This window comes from Podarcis muralis, chromosome 8 (assembly GCF_964188315.1).
Source record: "Podarcis muralis chromosome 8, rPodMur119.hap1.1, whole genome shotgun sequence".
Taxonomy (NCBI): Eukaryota; Metazoa; Chordata; class Lepidosauria; order Squamata; family Lacertidae; genus Podarcis; species Podarcis muralis.
In genome coordinates, this window is record NC_135662.1 from 66,442,613 (window position 1) to 66,462,090 (window position 19,478).

Consider the following 19,478-nt stretch of genomic DNA (forward strand, 5'->3'; position numbering starts at 1 on the left):
ATATGAATCTGGTATCCAATTGGATCCCTGAGCTGAACAAAATAAGAGCCGCGATAAAGGGGAAGCTAAATTTGGGTGCCTGAAATTTTTACAGCTTAATGCTAATTGTTTGGATTAGAGTGCCAGTTGCTTTGCAAAAATTCTTTGTACACAGATTTATTTCTTTTTAATCATGCTGTGCACAGATAGTTTAGAAAATTTATAACTCTGCTGGAGGTGCATTAGTTTCCCCCTCCCCCCTGCTGACAACAACCAAGTTAACATAGTAGGAAAACATTATTTGCTATTATTTTCTATCCCGGCTGCTAGCAAAGTAAGAATTGCAAAGAGCAAGCGCATTATTATTATTTTTGCAACAAACATAATTACTGTATAATGGCAGCAGTTGCAGGAATCGTTTTGGTTCCTCCTACTTAAGCAGCTGGCATTCTTTCATAGCTTTAGCCATGATGAGAAAGGGAGGGTATGGCTTTTTAAAAAGCAGCCATTCTCCCCACAACCATAGTTTAAATCTGTCAAGTATAAAATAACCACGTTCATCTACACAAATCATTTCCGTGCCCTGTATAACCCAAAAGGTAAATATAGAAACTCAAGTGATGACTTGCCTGGGCTCTGATCCAAAACTCTGTGCATCCTCTGAGGTGCACACAAATATCCTGGGTGAGTCGCCTTCCCCTTAACTACAAATAGATTCTCCTGATATTGAAATGAATGGGGAGGCCATTATGTGCACAGAAACTTTGAACATGTATATTGGAACTTACATGCGTGCGTATGCACATGTGCGCATGCGCAAACACACGCAGAGAGCATTGAACAAGCCAAGTTTGAGAAGTTGGTTGCGGGCCCATGCGCAGTGTGACCCAGGAACCGGAAAGGGGCAGTAATGGAGTAGCAACAAAAACGACACAACAAGATCTTGGAACTAAATTGGCCACAACTTTATTGATTACAGATGGCAGTAGGCTTTGGCTTAGGCACTGGGTATGTATAATCCATTCCGACTACTGGGTGATTATTCACAAGGGTTGGTTCTGGGTTAATGGTGTCTTCAAGACACAGGTCAACTACAGTGACCCCCCGCCCTCACGAATGGAAGTCCTTTGGCCCATCAGCCCCTCACCCCCCATCTGGACCTTTGGACAGAACTTCAAACCAGACCCCTTTACCAGTGTGCCCTGAGATTTTTACTTATCCCTCTCATCCCAATGCTTTTTTGAGTCACAGTTGTAACAGTTGCTATGAGAAAGGCAAAACTCCCAAACTGGCCCTATTTGTCTGAAAACAAATTCTATACAAATATAAAATAAAACCTAAAATCAGCAGCTGCGTAAATGCAATAAATAAATAAATCCCGAAACTCACTGCACCCCCAGAACCAAACAGAGATTGCATTTATCAGCAATAATAATAATAATAATAATAATCAAAGCAAAACTGCTAGCACCTAAATGTTTACAGTGTTTTAGCCTATATTATCACAATAGGGAAAGGATGTAGTTCCCCAGAGCCCTGCTGAAGAATATACTTCTTTCTGGTTTTCAAGGGTTACCAAATTACTAAAAAGCAAAAACCTTCCTTGTGTTCTGCTGACGGCGCCAATGACTGACAATAAAATGCCAGGGATGGAGGCATCAGTCTTCTTGAGATACATCTCCATTACTACCACATAACAAGTTCTGCCCTCACACAGCCCAGGATTAAGATCCCTTTTGTACAGAATAGACATTTGCAAGATTTAACGCACCAAACGTAGCTGGGAATGCTTCCCCGACACTGATTTAAACGGCTTTGATTTAAAAGCAGGAAACCGAAAAGGAGGGAGGGGTGGAATCCAGAGGTTAGGGATCTCTATTTCATGGAAAGAATAATACAAAAGGCATCCCTGAAAATGCCACAGGAGCCAGAAGCAGGGAAGCTCCAGCGAGGAAGAGTTATGTTCTAAAACACTCGGGGATTTCCAAACTGCGTCTGCTAAAAGAATAGCTAAACCCTCTTGACACTTGGACATCTGCAAAAAACAACAACAACACACACACAAAACCCCACCACCTCCCTGTTATCCGCAAAGCACCAGGAGAGGTGTTTGCACCATCTGTAAAACAACACAATTCTACAGAAACATTCCTCTCTGAGGCATTTGAGGAGCTCACAAAGGATTACCAGTGAAAAAGGGTCGCACATAATTCTAACACAATCTCCCCTCCAGCCACCCCCATCCCAAGTTAAACAACGGAGGCCAAAGGTTGGTCGTATGTCAATGGTCATAAGGAAAGGCAGCTACAGTGGTACCTCGGCTTACATACGCTTCAGGTTACAGACGCTTCAGGTTACAGACTAACCCAGAAGTAGTACCTCAGGTTAAGAACTTGCTTCAGGATGAGAACAGAAATTGTGCTCCGGTGGCCCGGCAGCAGGAGGCCCCATTAGCTAAAGTGGTGCTTCAGGTTAAGAACAGTTTCAGGTTAAGAACGGACCTCCAGAACGAATTAAGTACTTAACCTGAGGTACCACTGTACTGAGGTAGACTCTACAGTACGGTCCTTCTGAAAGGCAGATTTCAACGGGAACATGATAGAAAACCGAGAAAGTGAAGGCATTTGATTTTGCATTATTGTATTTTAATATTGTGTTTAATATAGAGTGGCTGGGGAAACCCAGCCAGATGGGTGGGGTATAAATAAATAATAATTATTATTTGCATCCATGTTCTCACTGGAGACGTGGGTGGCGCTGTGGTCTGAGCCACTGAGCCTAGGGCTTGCCAATCAGAAGGTCTGTGGATCGAATCCCCGTGATGGGGTGAGCTCCCGTTGCTAGGTCCCAGCTCCTGCCAACGTAGCAGTTCGAAAGCACGCCAGTGCAAGTAGATAAATAGGTATCGCTCCGGCAGGAAGGTAAACGGCATTTCCGTGTGCTGCTCTGGTTTCGCCAGAAGCGGCTTAGTCATGCTGGCCACATGACCCGGAAAAACTGTCTGCAGAGAAACGTTGGCTCCCTCGGCCAGTAAAGCGAGATGAGTGCCGCAACCCCAAAGTTGTTCGCGACTGGACTTAACTGTCAGGGGTCCTTTACCTTTACCTCTGAACTCACTGAAATATCTGCATTCTTCAAAGCCAGCCCCACATCAATGCACTGCGGTAATATACCACAGCATCTATGGGGAAAAGGCCACAACAGTGACAAAGCTTCGCATGATCTCATTGTGTGGTGTAGTGGTTAAGAGCGGTAGTCTCGTAATCTGGGGAACCGGGTTCGTGTCTCCGCTCCTCCACATGCAGCTGCTGGGTGACCTTGGGCTGGTCACACTTCTTTGAAGTCTCTCAGCCCCACTCAACTCACAGAGTGTTTGTTATGGGGGAGGAAGGGAAAGGAGAATGTTAGCCGCTTTGAGACTCTTTCGGGTAGTGATAAAGCGGAATATCAAATCCAAATTCTTGTAATGCATTCCCAGGTTTATCTCTTTCATCAAACAAACTTCTTGCTTGTTGCAAATCCCTATAAATGCCATTGATTGAATGCTGTCTTGAGTCTGTATTATGAGAAAGAGAAAACTGGAGTTCCTTTTCCCAAAGTCTTGGTTACGTATTGCACTCCTGGGTTGACCTAGCGTCTCTCACCAGAGTGCTTATTCGTTGAAGGCTTAGACTGAGCATCTTATAATTTATGGCAGCTGCTGGCATCGAACATGACAGGTACTCGAACAGAAATATTGTAGAAGCGGCCGAGTCCAGTCCTGGCTTTTTCTGGCTTTGCGCCACTTATAGGGATATACAATCATTCACAAGCGACTATCACTACTCCATTTTATCACCAATAAATCAGAAGTCGTTGTATATCACCGTTCTCCCAAGCTTAATCTTCTCACTTTCCCCTGTTACTTTAGATGGTTTATTCTTTTTCTTACTTCCTTGATTCCTGGTAAAAAGGTATCCAAGCCCTTGTAAAAATGCCAGCACCTGCCTTGAGTGAGTACACTGTGGGATAAATCAGCCCCATATGTAACCAGCATGCCTAGCTCTAGTGAAAGCATGCAGGGGTTAAAACCATAGAGTAAGCCGTTTTCCTAGACTTAGCTAGGCCATTTTGTATCTACAAAATGGTGACATTTGCATCTCTACATATAAATTAGTATATATAATTTTTATGAAAATATGTGTCCTATTTTGTTACTTCCTCGTTAGGGGTGATGCATATATAACCATTTTAACCAAACTTAACAGTTGCTCAGCTATGCTGCGTGCTGATTCTGGACCTGACTACACACCAGAACATACCTAGCACTCTCTAGCAATGGGCTCTGCAAGGAGAGGTCAGTAGCAGCGGATAAGCTTTCTTTCAGGCCCTATGGGTCCCAATGATGAAATCCTGACCAATTCCTGAGAAAGCTTAGAGTTCCTCAAAACATTTTGAAAAACCACAATAGTAAAAGAACTACCTTATCTAAAAACAGAATGAAGTTCAGAGGTGAATACAGATCAGGAATGGTAAACATAGAAACTCACTATAAGGCTAGATCTACACAGCTATTAAAAAACCGCTCTGAATACACTCTGCAAAAAAACCATTGTAAAACTCACAATTGAAAAAATAATTGAGTTGCGGTTTCAGCTCTGCAGCGCCCTCTGGTGTCACGGTGTTGTAACACATTTATAACACTGCGTTTTGACTAATGTAGCTGAGTCCTAACTCTCAGGATCCAACTGTACTGAAACCTTCGCTCAGATCTGTATATAATTTTTTTAAAAAAATATGAATCTGAACCTGTGGATTTCAACTGCGTTTGGGGATCTCTCGTTACAAGAGTTAAACCAATCACATAATACTCAAAAAGTAAGTGACATGCTGTGTCTTCTAATGATATATGGATGCGGTGTGCATAGGGCCATCCCAAAAGGTTGTCTGGAACTCCATTCATCCCCCTTTTGGTCTCCCCAAAGGAATTGGCAATGTTCAGAGCACACACAGAGAGACAGTTCTGGCCCAATGCTCAATGAGGCAGAGATAGGGAATTTATAGCATCAATATGGTCTCCGGGCACAATGACTCTACCACCTGTTAATCAATTATGAATCCTGACCTCCCTTACCAAAAGCTAACTGGCCACGAGTGTTCTGTAAATCCCCTTGGTGATAAATCATTACAAGACACCTAATGTTCAATTACCATCACATGTCGGCTGCAGCCTTTTGTTAAAATCCTCCCTGTCGTGCCATAGCAGAAAACAGGGACCACTTTGCCTATAGTTGTGGCTCATTAAAATTAGTATGTCCTTCCCCAGGATTCACGAGACCTCTATTGACTAATTTTCCCCTCAAAAAGCCAAATGCAATTGCTGCGTGTTAAAAGACGTGCAAAGACAACTTCTCTTCCTGAAGGCACTTCTTTCGCCTTTCTCGGTGCTTGTTTGGAAAATATTATTTTTCCCCAAACAGGTTCCACTGTATTGAAAAAGCTTGATTCATAAATGTTAGGATTAAGGGTAGAAGCACATCAATTTCCTAGTCCAAATGAAGCACAGCCTAAGCACACATTTGCCTGCTTTTCTCCCTTGTGTTATTATCATTTCCTTCCCTTGCCTTCCCTCCTTGATTTCTGTGTCTTCCCTCTAGTGTTGACAGGGACTTGTCTTACACTGTTGGGGGGTGATGGCCTCAATGACCCCTCTAATCCCTTGCAGCTCTATGTTTTCTGTGATTTAGCCTGGAAGACTGTAGCCAATGATATATGTTATTTCTGTAAAAGCGGATTCTCAATAGGTCTGTATTACCAAATTTGCATTGGGTTCTTTACACCCTCAGCATTGATCACTAATTGTTGGATACATTTTGTTCAATCAAGTGGGAGTTAGGTACTATTTGGTCGTTCGTGTGTGTGTGTGTGTGTGTGTGTGTGTGTATTTATCAAGTAGATAAATAGGGACCGCTTACTGGCGGGAAGGTAAACGGCGTTTCCGTGTGCTGCGCTGGTGCTGGCTCGCCAGAGCAGCTTCATCACGCTGGCCACGTGACCCGGAAGTGTCTCCGGACAGCACTGGCCCCCGGCCTCTTAAGTGAGATGGGCGCACAACCCTAGAGTCTGTCAAGACTGGCCCGTACAGGCAGGAGTACCTTTACCTTTTATTTATCTACAGTGGTACCTCAGGTTAAGAACTTAATTCGTTCTGGAGGTCTGTTCTTAACCTGAAACTGTTCTTAACCTGAAGCACCACTTTAGCTAATGGGGCCTCCTGCTGCCGCCGCGCTGCTGCCGTGTGATTCTGTTCTCATCCTGAAGCAAAGTTCTTAACCTGAGGTACTATTTCTGGGTTAGTGGAGTCCGTAACTTGAAGCATCTGTAACCTGAAGTGTTTGTAACCTGAGGTACCACTGTATCTATCTCAGCAATTACTTTATATATTCAACCTAAATTACTATGGATTGATTTATGGCAGCAATCATAACTCAAGGTTTGTACAATCTCTAAGTGAGCCACATCTTCATACTAAATTAGTTAAAACATGTCTCACTTACAGATATTGGGTGAAAGGTAACAGGGAGCCCAAATGTTTGAGTTGTACAAAAGGACTATTTATAATCCTGTCCTCTTTTTTCTCAGAGCCACCACCCTAAATATTCCCAACAATTACTCAGAGCCAAGATGACACATATACATCTTTGGATCAGCATTTTATTTTTTACCAAAAAAATGCATGTTGTTTCAGCTTTTTGGGGGGAGGGGGAGTTGCAATAATTTTACAATGGGGATTCCCCTACTCGCCCCCCCCCCAAGGCAAACAGTAGCTTTGGAAAGGGGAACCTTCTGAGCATTGCAGAGGGGGAGAAAATAGTTAAATCCCCTCCAGTGCCAGTTCTGATTCCTTCAATTATCAGCCCTTCCTCCTCCTCTGATGCAATTTGCATATAAAAATAAATAAATCCTGGCACATTAAGTGCAAAGACGCTTGAACCACCAAGGATGGAAAGCAGTGTTATACTACTGAGAAGAATTCACTCTGGCCGACCAGAGGTCTCTCGCGAAACTAGCCTAACAGATATCAATGAAACTCTTTGTGAATTACAGGCGAAGAATGGAGGACCAGGAATTTAATGAGAAGTTTTATGTACAGTTATAATTGATGGTGACTACTACCCCCCTGCTGCCTGTTAGCTCTCTTGTAGTCCCCATTGTCCATTATCTCTGGCCCCATCTGAAGATTCCTGCATGAGTTTAGCAGCCCTTGCTGTCGTGTTTCTCTTTCTCTTTCCTTTTTTAATACCACTCTGTTGAAAAGAAGAAGAAAAAGCTGGATTTCTCAAGTCAGAGAAATATGATGTGATAAATTATCCCCTAATAGTGCACAAGCCTCGTTCCAAGAAGCCAGTTTGAAGGAAAATTCCTGATGTTCTGAGGCGAAAGCCAGAGGTGTCATAACTCCGAAGACGGCGAATGAAAGAGGTACTGTCTCCAGGTGCAGTTGGAGCTGTACCTCATTTCATGTTAGGGAGACTGCTTCAAATCTTTGGTTGCTCTCCAAAGCTGTTCTGGCAGCTCCCATCCTGCATTTAAAAATTTATAAACCACAAAAGGCCTTTTCTTAAAAGAAAGTTAATTCTGGATGGATAGCCTGAAAAGACTTTAAAAGGGACAGCAGTCAGAAGCAGTTATGTGGAAAATTGGATGCGAGTAATGGCTTCTCATTCTGTCGGAATCAACTAAATATATAGCAAATGCGATTTCCATGGGAAGGAAAGTTATCCTGATCAAAATTTTGTGTAAGGATGGTCAGGTCGGAGCTTTCAGATTGTTACTTCAGTTGGGATCTTAACTCCTTAATAAAGTATTAAAATTGCACCACACTGGTGGATATTCTTACTGTTTCCTTTGTTCATTAAAACTGGGGTACTGTCCAAATCACCTTCTTTAGATCTGCAGTTAGAACATCATTTTAGTGAATGACCAGCATTTTGTAAGACACTTGGAGGTGGAATCTGGGGATGTAGCCTTCTTAGACTTTACCGACTGGTGGGGTCTGTGTTGCTCCCGGACGGGAGGAAGGAAGTCAAATGACACCAAGGTTGATTCAGAGAAAGAGTTTATTCTGCTTTCCGGATAGTAGAAGGCACTTGCGTGGTCAGTCCACAGCTAGTCCAAAGAAATCAGAAATTTCATGCAGTATATATATCCTCCAGACACCCTCTCCCCCCTTCCCCAGGAATCCAACCACGTCAGCTTATACACGCAAGTTGACATCGCAGATGTTCCTGCTCCGGTACTCTTAACCATAAAAGGGTTTTCCTGTTCCTGTACTCTTGACCATAAAAGGGTGTTCCTGTTCCTGTTCCTATACTCTTATCTTGGAGCAAGAGGTCACCAACTCTAAGAGCCCTCCTGGCTCCGTTCCTGGGTCTCTTGTCAGACCTGACATAGTCTGTGTGTCTTTGTGGTCAGGATGTAAGATAAGACCCAGACGTGCCATCCCTGCTCCACTTTGGAATGGACAAGGCCATTCGTTAGGCGTCACGGACTGATAAAGGAGAGAGCTTTGTTTATACAGCTGTGTTCTTGTTATGCATTTGCTCAAGAGCTCAAGTTAATGGTTTTTAGCTAATGCACCCTTGGAGAAGGAAAAATGGATTTGGGGGCCCGTTTCAGACTGATTTTATATTTGGGAAACCCATTCCTTCAGGGAAGTTATTTATCCTTGGATCAAAGGTAGATTGGATTCTGAGAGTGGGGAAAGCTCTCAACTAATTAGAGGTCTTTGGCTCTCCTTTGATTGTGTAAACAGCATCATGATCATGGGAAAATTTGCTCCAAGCATACACCAACATTGAGAATATGCTCAGACAGTGATTAACTGCTACACACTACTAAAACATCCTTGGATGTAAATCAAATTATTATTTGAATAATACTCTCATTCAACAGCCTTGAAAGCTTCCTTGGTACTCTCTAGCAATGGGTACAATCCAGCCAAAATTGAGCACATTTAAGTTCAACTACTTCAATGGGAAAATAATGCATGTTCTGCATACTTCCATTGTAATCAATGGGCATCAGTGGTGCTTAATGTCTGAATCATACCTCATTGATCAATCGCACTGCGGGAGCCATGATTTGCCCGTACAATTACATAACAGCGCTGGTAATAGGTCCCTGCGTAATACCTCTTCAGTAGCATTTATACCTAGGAGAATGATAACAGCATTCTAACTTTCGCATGGGTGGAATCTACACACATATAAAAAGCGCTGCGAAAATGCTTTTTTGAAAAACGTTTTTAAAAAACACATTGAATTTTGCATAGCTCAGTGTCGCCACCTAGTGTCACATTTGTACATTGCACTTTAGAACACATTTAAAATGTTTTATTTGCAGCTGTATAGCTGAGTCCATGGTCTTGTATTCAGTGCTAGTCGGAACCATCAATATACGCACTAATACATTCCATAGGGTTGTGGCTCACAGCAGTTCAGAATACTATCTTCAAGGCAAATCAGATGAGGTCCATTATCAGTACCAAAGGATTAAGGAATTCAGTAATAATTCCAGTACCTTAGGGAATCAGTGTAGGTTGGGCAACCTAGTCAGATGGACGTCTTATAAATAAGAAAGCTGGGAAGGGGGAGATTTTCAGAGGATGCCAGAAAAGAGTTAGTGTGTGTGCAAAGGGGGAGGGGGTGGCGGGAGAGAGAGAGAGAGAGAGAGAGAGAGCGCAGCCCAGTTCAATTTTTGGCTCCAGCCACACCCACCAGTAGCTTCAACTTCACTCACTGCCGCAGATTAAGCTGAGGGAATGTGGTGCTTACATTTTAGAGCTCCTGACCTAGATCTGTTTCCACCATCTTCTCTTCTTGTTGCTGCTAACTCTATCCTAGACATGTGTGTCTCTGTGTGTTTTTAATAGATTTAAGCTATTTGAGATTAAACATTGTGAAAGTAAGTTAACATAAATTCTGCAGCCAACTTTGCCCTTTAAATAAACATTGCTTCTCTTCCGTCACCTCTGACTTAATAACCCCAATAACTGAAGATGTCTTAAAAAGATTTCATTTGAATGAAAAGTAATTTTTGCATCGTTTTCCTGTCGGAGTAAATATCATGTTCCCAAACTTCTGCACCATGTCACATCACCTGTGTGCAACAACCGGGGGTGAGGGGGAGAAATTATCACTGTAGGAATTTGCTTTCATATCCTTATGTGGCAATTTGTTGCTCTTTGACAGTGTTGGGAATGTTTTGAGAACTACAACTTCTTTGTAAATCAATAAGGAAACAACAGAAGAAAAAGGATTCGTGAAAAATCCAGTAACCCCTGTTCAGCAGATACAAAAGTGTGTGTGTGTGTGTGTGTGTGTGTACACACACACACACAACATAGAAATCACGTCCTTCCTTCCATGATTTAGGAATCTCTGCAAGCAAACAATTGTTTCTGGAAAATCATATAAAGAAGTTGCAAAATATACAAGCAAACTTCCTGGTGATTACAAGGTGAGCGCAAATTGCTCCAATCTGAAGAGTAAGAATTTCTTCTTTGTCATCATATTATTTGTTGTTGTTGTTGTTGTTACTAATGTGGCATCATCTATGTAAGTGGCACTTTATGAACAAGCAGGCTTGACAGCAGCCTATCCCAAGGTTTTACTATCCGACTGAAGAAATATTGTCTCTATAATTCATTTCAAGGTGCAAAGCAAGCTTTTGCGTGTGTAATTTCTACATTGATACTTAGATTCCTTCTAAGAAGCTCAAGGTGGTGTATACGATTCAGCCCGTTCCCATTTAGGTTAGGCTAAAATACAGTGACTAGCCCAAGGTCACGCAGTGATTTTCATGGGGATTAGATTGTCTCGGGATTTGAAGTCTTGTGTCCCGAATCCTAGTCCAACATCTGAACCACTTCAAGTGTTTTAATGTAGGGTTGTAAAATTTGTATTGATTTTATTGTTTATCTTTTTGAAAACTGCTTTGAGGGTGTTGTTGTTTACAATCAAGTGATGCATAAATTTTATGAAATAAATAAAATAAATAAATAGGCTACAGTGGCTTTTATAGAGTGAAACTTGGATGCATTTTCAATACTGTAAATTTCATGAGATTGTTTGGGGATATTCATTTTAATGTTTTTAATGTTTGATGCTTTATTATGTTTTATATATTCTGTAAGCCCCCCAGAGTGGCTGGGGAAACCCGGCCAGATGGGAGGGCAATAATAATAATAATAATAATAATAATAATAATAATAATAATAACATAACTAGTGCTGCAACTCAGTTAAAGAAATTTATTGATCATGCAAGTTTTAGTTTATTAACCCATTAAACCATAAATTAAAATAGCATACATTTACATCTGGGTAAAATGAAAATGCATTCTTTTTAATGACACAGACTTATATTTCAGCAGACATCATTTTAGAAATGGCATTCCTCTCGAGTGTGGAAATGGGGACAGAATGCCTCTTAAAACTGTGCTTAGCATCTGCAGTTTTTGCAAGCACTTCTTTTAAAAATTATCGCCCAGATCCACGTTCTGTTCCGTCTGGGAATGCAGGATAGCATGTTTCTCCAAAGATTTATTTTTCTTTACAGCTCTTTTAGGGCTTGGTATAGTTGCACACACACAGCCAGTCTGCTTTTCATTCAATTACGACACGATTCGCTTAATTGTTGAATTGCATTCAGCTGAAGTCTTTCATCCATACCTGGCTTCAATTTGCAGAAATGTAATCACTGCCACCGCAAAGTTCATTCTTTTAATCTGCATGTTCCATTTCTAACTTTCACTGTCTTCTTGGTTGTTCTTATGCAATAGCTCCTCGTCCTTGACATTCCACCTAGTAACACTGCGGCTGTCTCCCTGCCAGCTTCTTTCCGCGGTTTGGATTTCATATTAGCGTTTTATACGTCGGGCTTGAATATACATTCGGCAGAATGAAGCCTTGACATTGGAATATGCCACTCTAGGATACCAATGAGGTATTGCATGCTGAATTATTGCAAATCTAAACAAAAAAGCAACAACCCTTTTTGCACATATAAGAACAGTATAACTGCTTTTGTATAACTGCTTTTCTTCTCTCCCACATAATGTTTTTCTAAATGCATGGCCACTATTTGCAAGGGAGCATTCAAGCACACAAAGCAATGACAAACCTAAACAGCATCTTAAAAAGCAGATACATCACCTTGCCAACAAAGGTCCGTATAGGTAAAGCTATGGTTTTCCCAGTAGTGATGTATGGAAGTGAGAGCTGGACCATAAAGAAGGCTGATCGCCGAAGAATTGATGCTTTTGAATTATGGTGCTGGAGGAGACTCTTGAGAGTCCCATGGACTGCAAGAAGATCAAACCTCTCCATTCTGAAGGAAATCAGCCCTGAGTGCTCATTGGAAGGACAGATCCTGAAGCTGAGGCTCCAATACTTTGGCCACCTCATGAGAAGAGGAGGAAAAGACCCTGATGTTGGGAAAGATGGAGGGCACAAGGAGAAGGGGATGACAGAGGACGAGATGGTTGGACAGTGTTCTCGAATCTACCAGCATGAGTTTGACCAAACTGTGGGAGGCAGTGGAAGACAGGAGTGCCTGGCGTACTCTGGTCCATGGGGTCACGAAGAGTCAGACATGACTAAATGACTAAACAACAACAACATTCAAGCACACCTGCCAGGGGTGTAGCTAGCAGCTCCGGCACCCAGAGTGGCGGGGGTGGGGCGGGGCGAGCTGCCCATGGGAGCACCACAGCAATCCACTCAGAGGGGTGCCGCAGCAAGCTGCCCACGGAGTCTGCCTGGCGGACGCAAGCCCCACACTGCCATTTTGGGCACCACGGGGCCCCGAGCCACTCCCAGGAGAGACACATGGCTCGGTGCGCTGCTGGCCAGGCCCCGCGGTAAGTGCTGCCTCCCGTGGTGTGCCTTTTTGTCACGCCTTCAGGGATGACATCCAGGGAGGACCGCCCGCCCGCACCCCCCTTCCTACACCCCTGACACTTGCACCCCAAACAGGGACAGTCTAGGGCAGCAGTTCTCAACCTGTGGGTCCCCAGATGTTGTTGTACTACAACTCCCATCACCCCTAGCTAGCAAGGCCAGAGCTCAGGGATGATGGGAGTTGTAGACCAACAACATCTGGGGACCCACAGCTTGAGAACAGCTGGTCTAGGGAAGCCTTAACCACTTGCTTCTGCTGAACATTTAAGCCTAACCTTTAGACCGAATGTTTCCAGAGCCAAGCTTCCTTACTAAAGTTTCTCTGTGGCACTTTCATTTCTTTTCATTGTTATAGCCCGCATTTTCTTCCAATAGGAAAAAAAACAAAAACAAAATTACAACCATAGAATCATAGAATTGTAGAGGTGGAAGGGACCCTGAGGATCATCTAGAAACCAACCCCCTGCAGTCCCATACAGGGATTGAATCGACAACCTTGGCATTATTAGCAACATGTTATAAAATAGTTGGATCCAGCCTCAGTCATTCCTAGAATAGATGCCTAGAGATGCAGCCCTGTACATGTTCAATGGAATTTACTGCCAAGGTAAGTTTGTACAGAAATGCAGAGCCTCACTCTGGATTCACCATAACTATCTACACACACACACACACAAACACACACACAGGATCCCTGGACAGTTAAGTCCAGTCAAAGGCGACTATAGGGTTGCGGCGCTCATCTCGCTTTCAGGCAGAGGGAGCAGGCGTTTGTCCACAGACGGCTTTCCGGGTCATGTGGCCAGCATGACTAAACCACTTCTGGCGCAACAGGACACCGTGATGGAAACCAGAGTGCTCGGAAACGCCATTTACCTTCCTGCCACAGCGGTACCTATTTATCTACTTGCACTGGCGTGCTTTCGAACTGCTAGGTTGGCAGGAGCTGGGACAGAGCAACGGGAGCTCACCCCATCGCAGAGATTTGAGCTGCTGACATTCTGATAGGCAAGCCCAAGAGGCTCAGTGGTTTAGACCACAGTGCCACCTGTGTCCACACACACAAAGAAAGAATGACACAAACACACAGAAAGAGAGAGCAATTCACCTGCTTCTTCCCCTGTTTCTCACACCTGCTACTATGCTCATTTTCTTAGGCATACTTCTGCCGTTTGATAGGCTTGAGTGTCTTAATATAAGCAATATGCTTGTTTTGTTTGTTTGTTTTTAAAGTTAGGCTTGGCTGGATCTGGTGCCAGTCCAGCAATCACAGCTGGCTTCTTTCATGGACTAATAGAACAGGATGTAGCCTCCCGCCTGCCCAAAATCGCTACACCTTGGCAATCTCATAACCTCCTTAATGTTCTGTGTCAAAGTAATACTTCCAAAACGTTGCAAAAAAAAAAAAAAACGCTCAACAAGCACCACCCCAACATCTTAGGGCTTAATGCAAATGCCGTTCATAGGTCGCAAGCATTAAGTGAACATGGAATGGAGAACAGAAAGACATGGGAAAGGAACTTGGCAACTTGTGAAATTTGTATGGATAAAAGGGAAGACACTATCTCACCAAGAGATCTGAACATTTTCGTGGTTAATGCACTTCTGGCAAGCAGTACTTAATGGCTAAAGGAATCCAGTAAGAAAAGAGGATTAAGCAAGGTATAACAGGGGGGGGGGGGGATATTGTATTCAACAATGTTATTGTTGGGCTCCACTGAGGGCTCCACTCTGAGTAAAACTGTTGACCACAACCATTACTTTTAATTTGTAAGTCCTTGCAACACAAAAGTTACCTCAGATTTTTCAAACGTTCCCAACATTTTGCCCAATAATTTTTAAATCAGCAATACTTTTGACATCGTTCTGCTGCAGCCGAATCCTCACAGGCAATTTCATACCCCCTCCTTCCCCAAATATTGCAATGTTCTAGGCAATCTTCCTGAGGTACAATTCCTTTCAAAGAGATAGCACCAGAATTTCAAAATATCCTTCTTGTGATCACTTAATTTACAAATTTGCAGGTTTATTTATTGCATTCATAGACCACCTTTTCGTCCAAGGAGCTCAACATGGTGTACATGACCTCTCCTTGTCCCCATTTTATCACCACAACCAGACTGTGAGTCTGGTTAGACTGAGAGGCATTGGCGTTCCCAAGCTCACCCAATGAGCTTCATGGGGAAATGGGGATGTGAGCCTTTGGGTTTCTCAACACTGGAGAAAAATGTGGACCCCCATCTCAGTGTTGTCCCAGACTCTTTTCCCTTTAGGTGTGGGGCTTTCAATCCTGGTTGTTTCGGACTTTCCAACCTTTTCTTTATAGGAACATAGGCTGCTGCCTAATACCAAATCCACCCATTGGTCCATCTAGCTCATGAATGTCTATGTTGATTGGCCAGTAGCTTCACAGTGTTTCAGGTGTGAGTCTTTTCTAGCCCTATTTAGAGTTGCCAAGAATTGAACCTGAAACCTTCTGCATGCAAGACAGAGGTTCTACCACTTAACTACAGCCTTTATGGCTCTCCTTGGGCACATGTGCACACACAGAGATGCACACATGCAGACACACTTGCATATACCTTTAGGCTTTAATCCTATACACACTTATCTACAACTATGTTCCATTAAAGCTAATGGTTCTGATTTTGCTGTGCTGTCAGATCTGCATCAATCAATATTGAGGTTGGGGGGCCCTCACCCTTTCAATAAGGATGGACTCAAACTCCCATCTTTACAACTGCCCACACCAGCATGGCCAGTGGCCAAGGATTATGGGAGTTGTGGTCTACCATCTGGAGATCACAGGCTCCCCGTCTCTGGTCTCTATTGTAAAAGCATAGCTGGACACAATAAGGTTTATGGGATGGTATTTAAAGTGGCACTAAGGAGATTGCAAGTTTCTTCTTGCCTGGTGGAGCAATCTCCCCTTTCCTCCTCCATGCACCATTCTGGGGGTATACCTAAACCCCCAAAACTGATTGGGGGATGGGGGCCCATGAGGGGAAGAGGGAGATGAGCCTCATTGTCCTAGAGGGACTTGTTGTGCTGTCTCCAACTACTGCAACTGTGTAGTGGAACCTGGCCCTCTATATTGTTGAACCAAACAATCACCACCACAAAATTATGCACGTGCAACTGGAGCGTAATTTTTTCAAGTTACAAAATCCACCAAAATTTAAGGAATAGGCTGTAGATTATGTAACCCAGGAATCTAATATGGCAGGAGGAAAGGGAAATGGACGTAAGATTCCCCCACCCCCACTGTAAATGGAAAGGACAGATTGGCTTTTAATTAATGGTGACAAGAAATAATCCAAATGACTGATGGTTTTTTTGCAGGGGAGGGGGAGCCTTTCTTTTTCTTGGAGAAAGATTGGCTGTAAATTACTGCTGTGTCAAGTGGTTCCACTCCTGGGATGGAGAAACTTGAGAAGAGCAGCATCTTGTTATGAAACAGACTCTCCATTTACCTCAGAGGCCCTCTTCTCCTGTCCCCTAATTTGGCCCCATCAGCTCTATCTCTTCCCCCCCACCTCCCCGTTCTATTTGTAGAACTAAAAGGATGCTACTCAAAACTCCTTTGCCACAAGCTGTGGATGCAGAAATCACTGGGGAAATGCCATGGCCTTGTGCGATATGTGACAAAGAAAGCTCTGGTGGATTATCTCCGCTATCCCTTAGGGCCTTCAAATTCCTAAGGGATTGCTATCCTATTGTCAACCCACTCTACTTCTCCCTTCTTCTAATTTATCAAGGATTCACTTGTACTATTTATTTGGAGTATATAAACACAGCTCTGTGGGTTTTTCCCCCTACCCAACTTCCTATACAGTAAAGAAAATAAATAGACTGGTTCTTTAGTCGCACACTCAGAATGCCCTGAGAGAATAGAGAAATAGTTCGTGGAGTTTTATTGTGTTTAATAGAGAAATAGTTAGTGGAGTTTTATTGTGTTTGGGAGCATGCTCCAATAAGACAGTTAAGAATCTACATTAAACTTTTCAGTTGCTTTCTTTGTCCCACATCATACATTCTACCAGTAAGATCTACCGTAATTTGGTCACCATCTTTGTTATGTACTGAAGTTCTCACCCTGGGCCAGCAGGGGGATACTGTAGATAGTTATGCAAATGAAGGATCAAAAGTGACGTTCAGTGATTGGATAGTTTTAGAAAGTTGCTACAGTAACGTTGTACTGGAGCTCTACATAAGCAGGCTGACTGAGCCCTTCAGCTCAGTTCTGTTCTGGCCTCTGAATAAACAAGAGCTGTTTGAAGAATCGCTATGTCGTCTGATATGTTCTCCCACAACTTGAAACCCATTAATCCTAACATACCAGCTCTGTAGTACTACCCTGTGGTACTAAAAACCAGTTTATTCAGGATTGTAGCATAAGACATATGCATTGGGAGTGCCAACTTGGCCGTGCGACCATGGGTGCCATGGCCCTGGCACCGAAATTTGTGGGTGCCTGGCCCCTTCTTGGGGAATTTGGTGGGTGTTCGGGCACCCAGGGCTTGAGGGAATTGGCATCTATGACATACATTAAAAACCATAGTTTTGCAACATTTTTTGCACATTTTAAATTATTATAAAAACCACTAACACATAACATTACAAATTAATGCAGAATTACACAGGCAAGTTATAAATAGACCACTTATAGCATGGGTAGGCAAACTAAGGCCCGGGGCCAGATCCAGCCGATCGCCTTCTAAATCCGGCCCGTGAACGGTCCAGGAATCAGCATGTTTTTACATGAGTAGAAGGTGTCCTTTTATTTAAAATGCATCTCTGGGTTAATTGTGGGGCATAGGAATTTGTTCATTTATTTATTTTTTTCAAAATATAGTCCTGCCCCCCCATAAGGTCTGAGGGACAGTGGACTTAGAGGGATTTTTTTTAAAAGCTTTCTTTATGATAAGCTTGAATGAAACCCCATTTCTAACTTAGACCAGGTTTTCTCTTCTTGCTGACGAGAAGTAAATCGAGCCATACTTCGGTTCAGAGATTCGAAACGATGAATATTTAACATCATGCATATAGGGATCTGACTGAGGACCACACTAGGGATATCATACGTCTAGATTTTCCCAGAGATATCCAGAATACTTCAGTCAGCAGCAGTGTCCAGGTGGAAATTGGGAAAATGTCCTGGAAAATCCAGACATACACCAGCCCATGTCGGCATTGCCGCTTTTGCTGTTTCCCCATAAAAATAGCTCAAAAACGGCAACCCTAGACCCTTACCCAAGCTGTAGCTCAGGGGTTCAAAGCTTCAAAGCTGGAACCTACCTATGTTATCCTAGAAGCTACTTCTGCAGCTCATCTACTTCAGCAACTCCAACACTATTTGGTTTGGCCTCTGCCAAAAGCCAGAGCTTGAGCAAGAAAAGTGCCTGGTCGTATGAGGAAAACGCTTTCCTTTCTCCTACAAAAGCAAGTACCCGCTGTTCTTTGACTGCAGTCCAGTAAAATCCAGTAACCATGCTCTGACTTGGCTCCGAGTTATAGTCTATTTAGCTTCTGCTTGAGTAGTAAAGTATGAGTACAGGCCTTCCTGTCTTAAAAAGTCAGCGGTGTGATGATTCTTTCTTTTCTTATGTAGCATTTTGGGATTACGTGGGTGGCGCTGTGGGTAAAAGCCTCAGCGCCTAGGGCTTGCCGATCGAAAGGTCGGCGGTTCGAATCCCCGCGGCGGGGTGCGCTCCCGTTGCTCGGTCCCAGCGCCTGCCAACCTAGCAGTTCGAAAGCACCCCCGGGTGCAAGTAAATAAATAGGGACCGCTTACTGGCGGGAAGGTAAACGGCGTTTCTGTGTGCTGCGCTGGCTCGCCAGATGCAGCTTTGTCACGCTGGCCACGTGACCCGGAAGTGTCTCCGGACAGCGCTGGCCCCTGGCCTCTTAAGTGAGATGGGCGCACAACCCTAGAGTCTGTCAAGACTGGCCCGTACGGGCAGGGGTACCTTTATATTCTTGGAGCACTTTTGTTTTCTTTCCCATAGCCTACACATTGTGGGTTCTTTGGCACCCTGCTGTTTAATTTTCAGCTCGCATGTTCAGTTCAGTTCAGTCAGTAGAACCTGAGACTCTTAATCTGAGGTTCATGGGTTCAAGGCCTGTGTTGTGCAAAAGATTCCTGCATTGCAGGGGGCTGGACTAGATGGCCCTTGGGGTCCCTTCCAACTCTACAGTTCTATTATTCTAAGTGCCAAAGCCACCATTCTCCATCTTCTTGCCTGGTTACCATACAAACTGGGAACGATGGGGTCTTTGGTGCCTCCGTATTGTCTACAGGGCACTCACGTGCAAGTGTGGCACGAGGGAGCAGCAGGGGCAGAGCTGCTATTTTGATCCACTGACCTCTGGGAGAAGGGAGAATCCTACAAAAGGTTATATTTGTGTCACTTGGTGGGACTCGGTATCTATTTACTCCTGTGGCTACTATTACACTCTTCCTAAGGACCTGAGTGACATCTGTTTTTAAATACGATTCTGTTCTAATTCTAGGCACAGCCAGGGGGAGATCAGGCCGGGTTGTAGATTTCAAGCA

General features: G+C 43.5%; 1 protein-coding gene across 1 annotated transcript in view; it reads right to left on the reverse strand.

Moving 5' to 3' along the window:
* MYLK4 (myosin light chain kinase family member 4) overlaps window positions 1-19,478 on the reverse strand; it is an 89,140-nt gene that overhangs the window by 28,907 nt on the left and 40,755 nt on the right. The gene's annotated exons all lie outside the window — the stretch shown is intronic.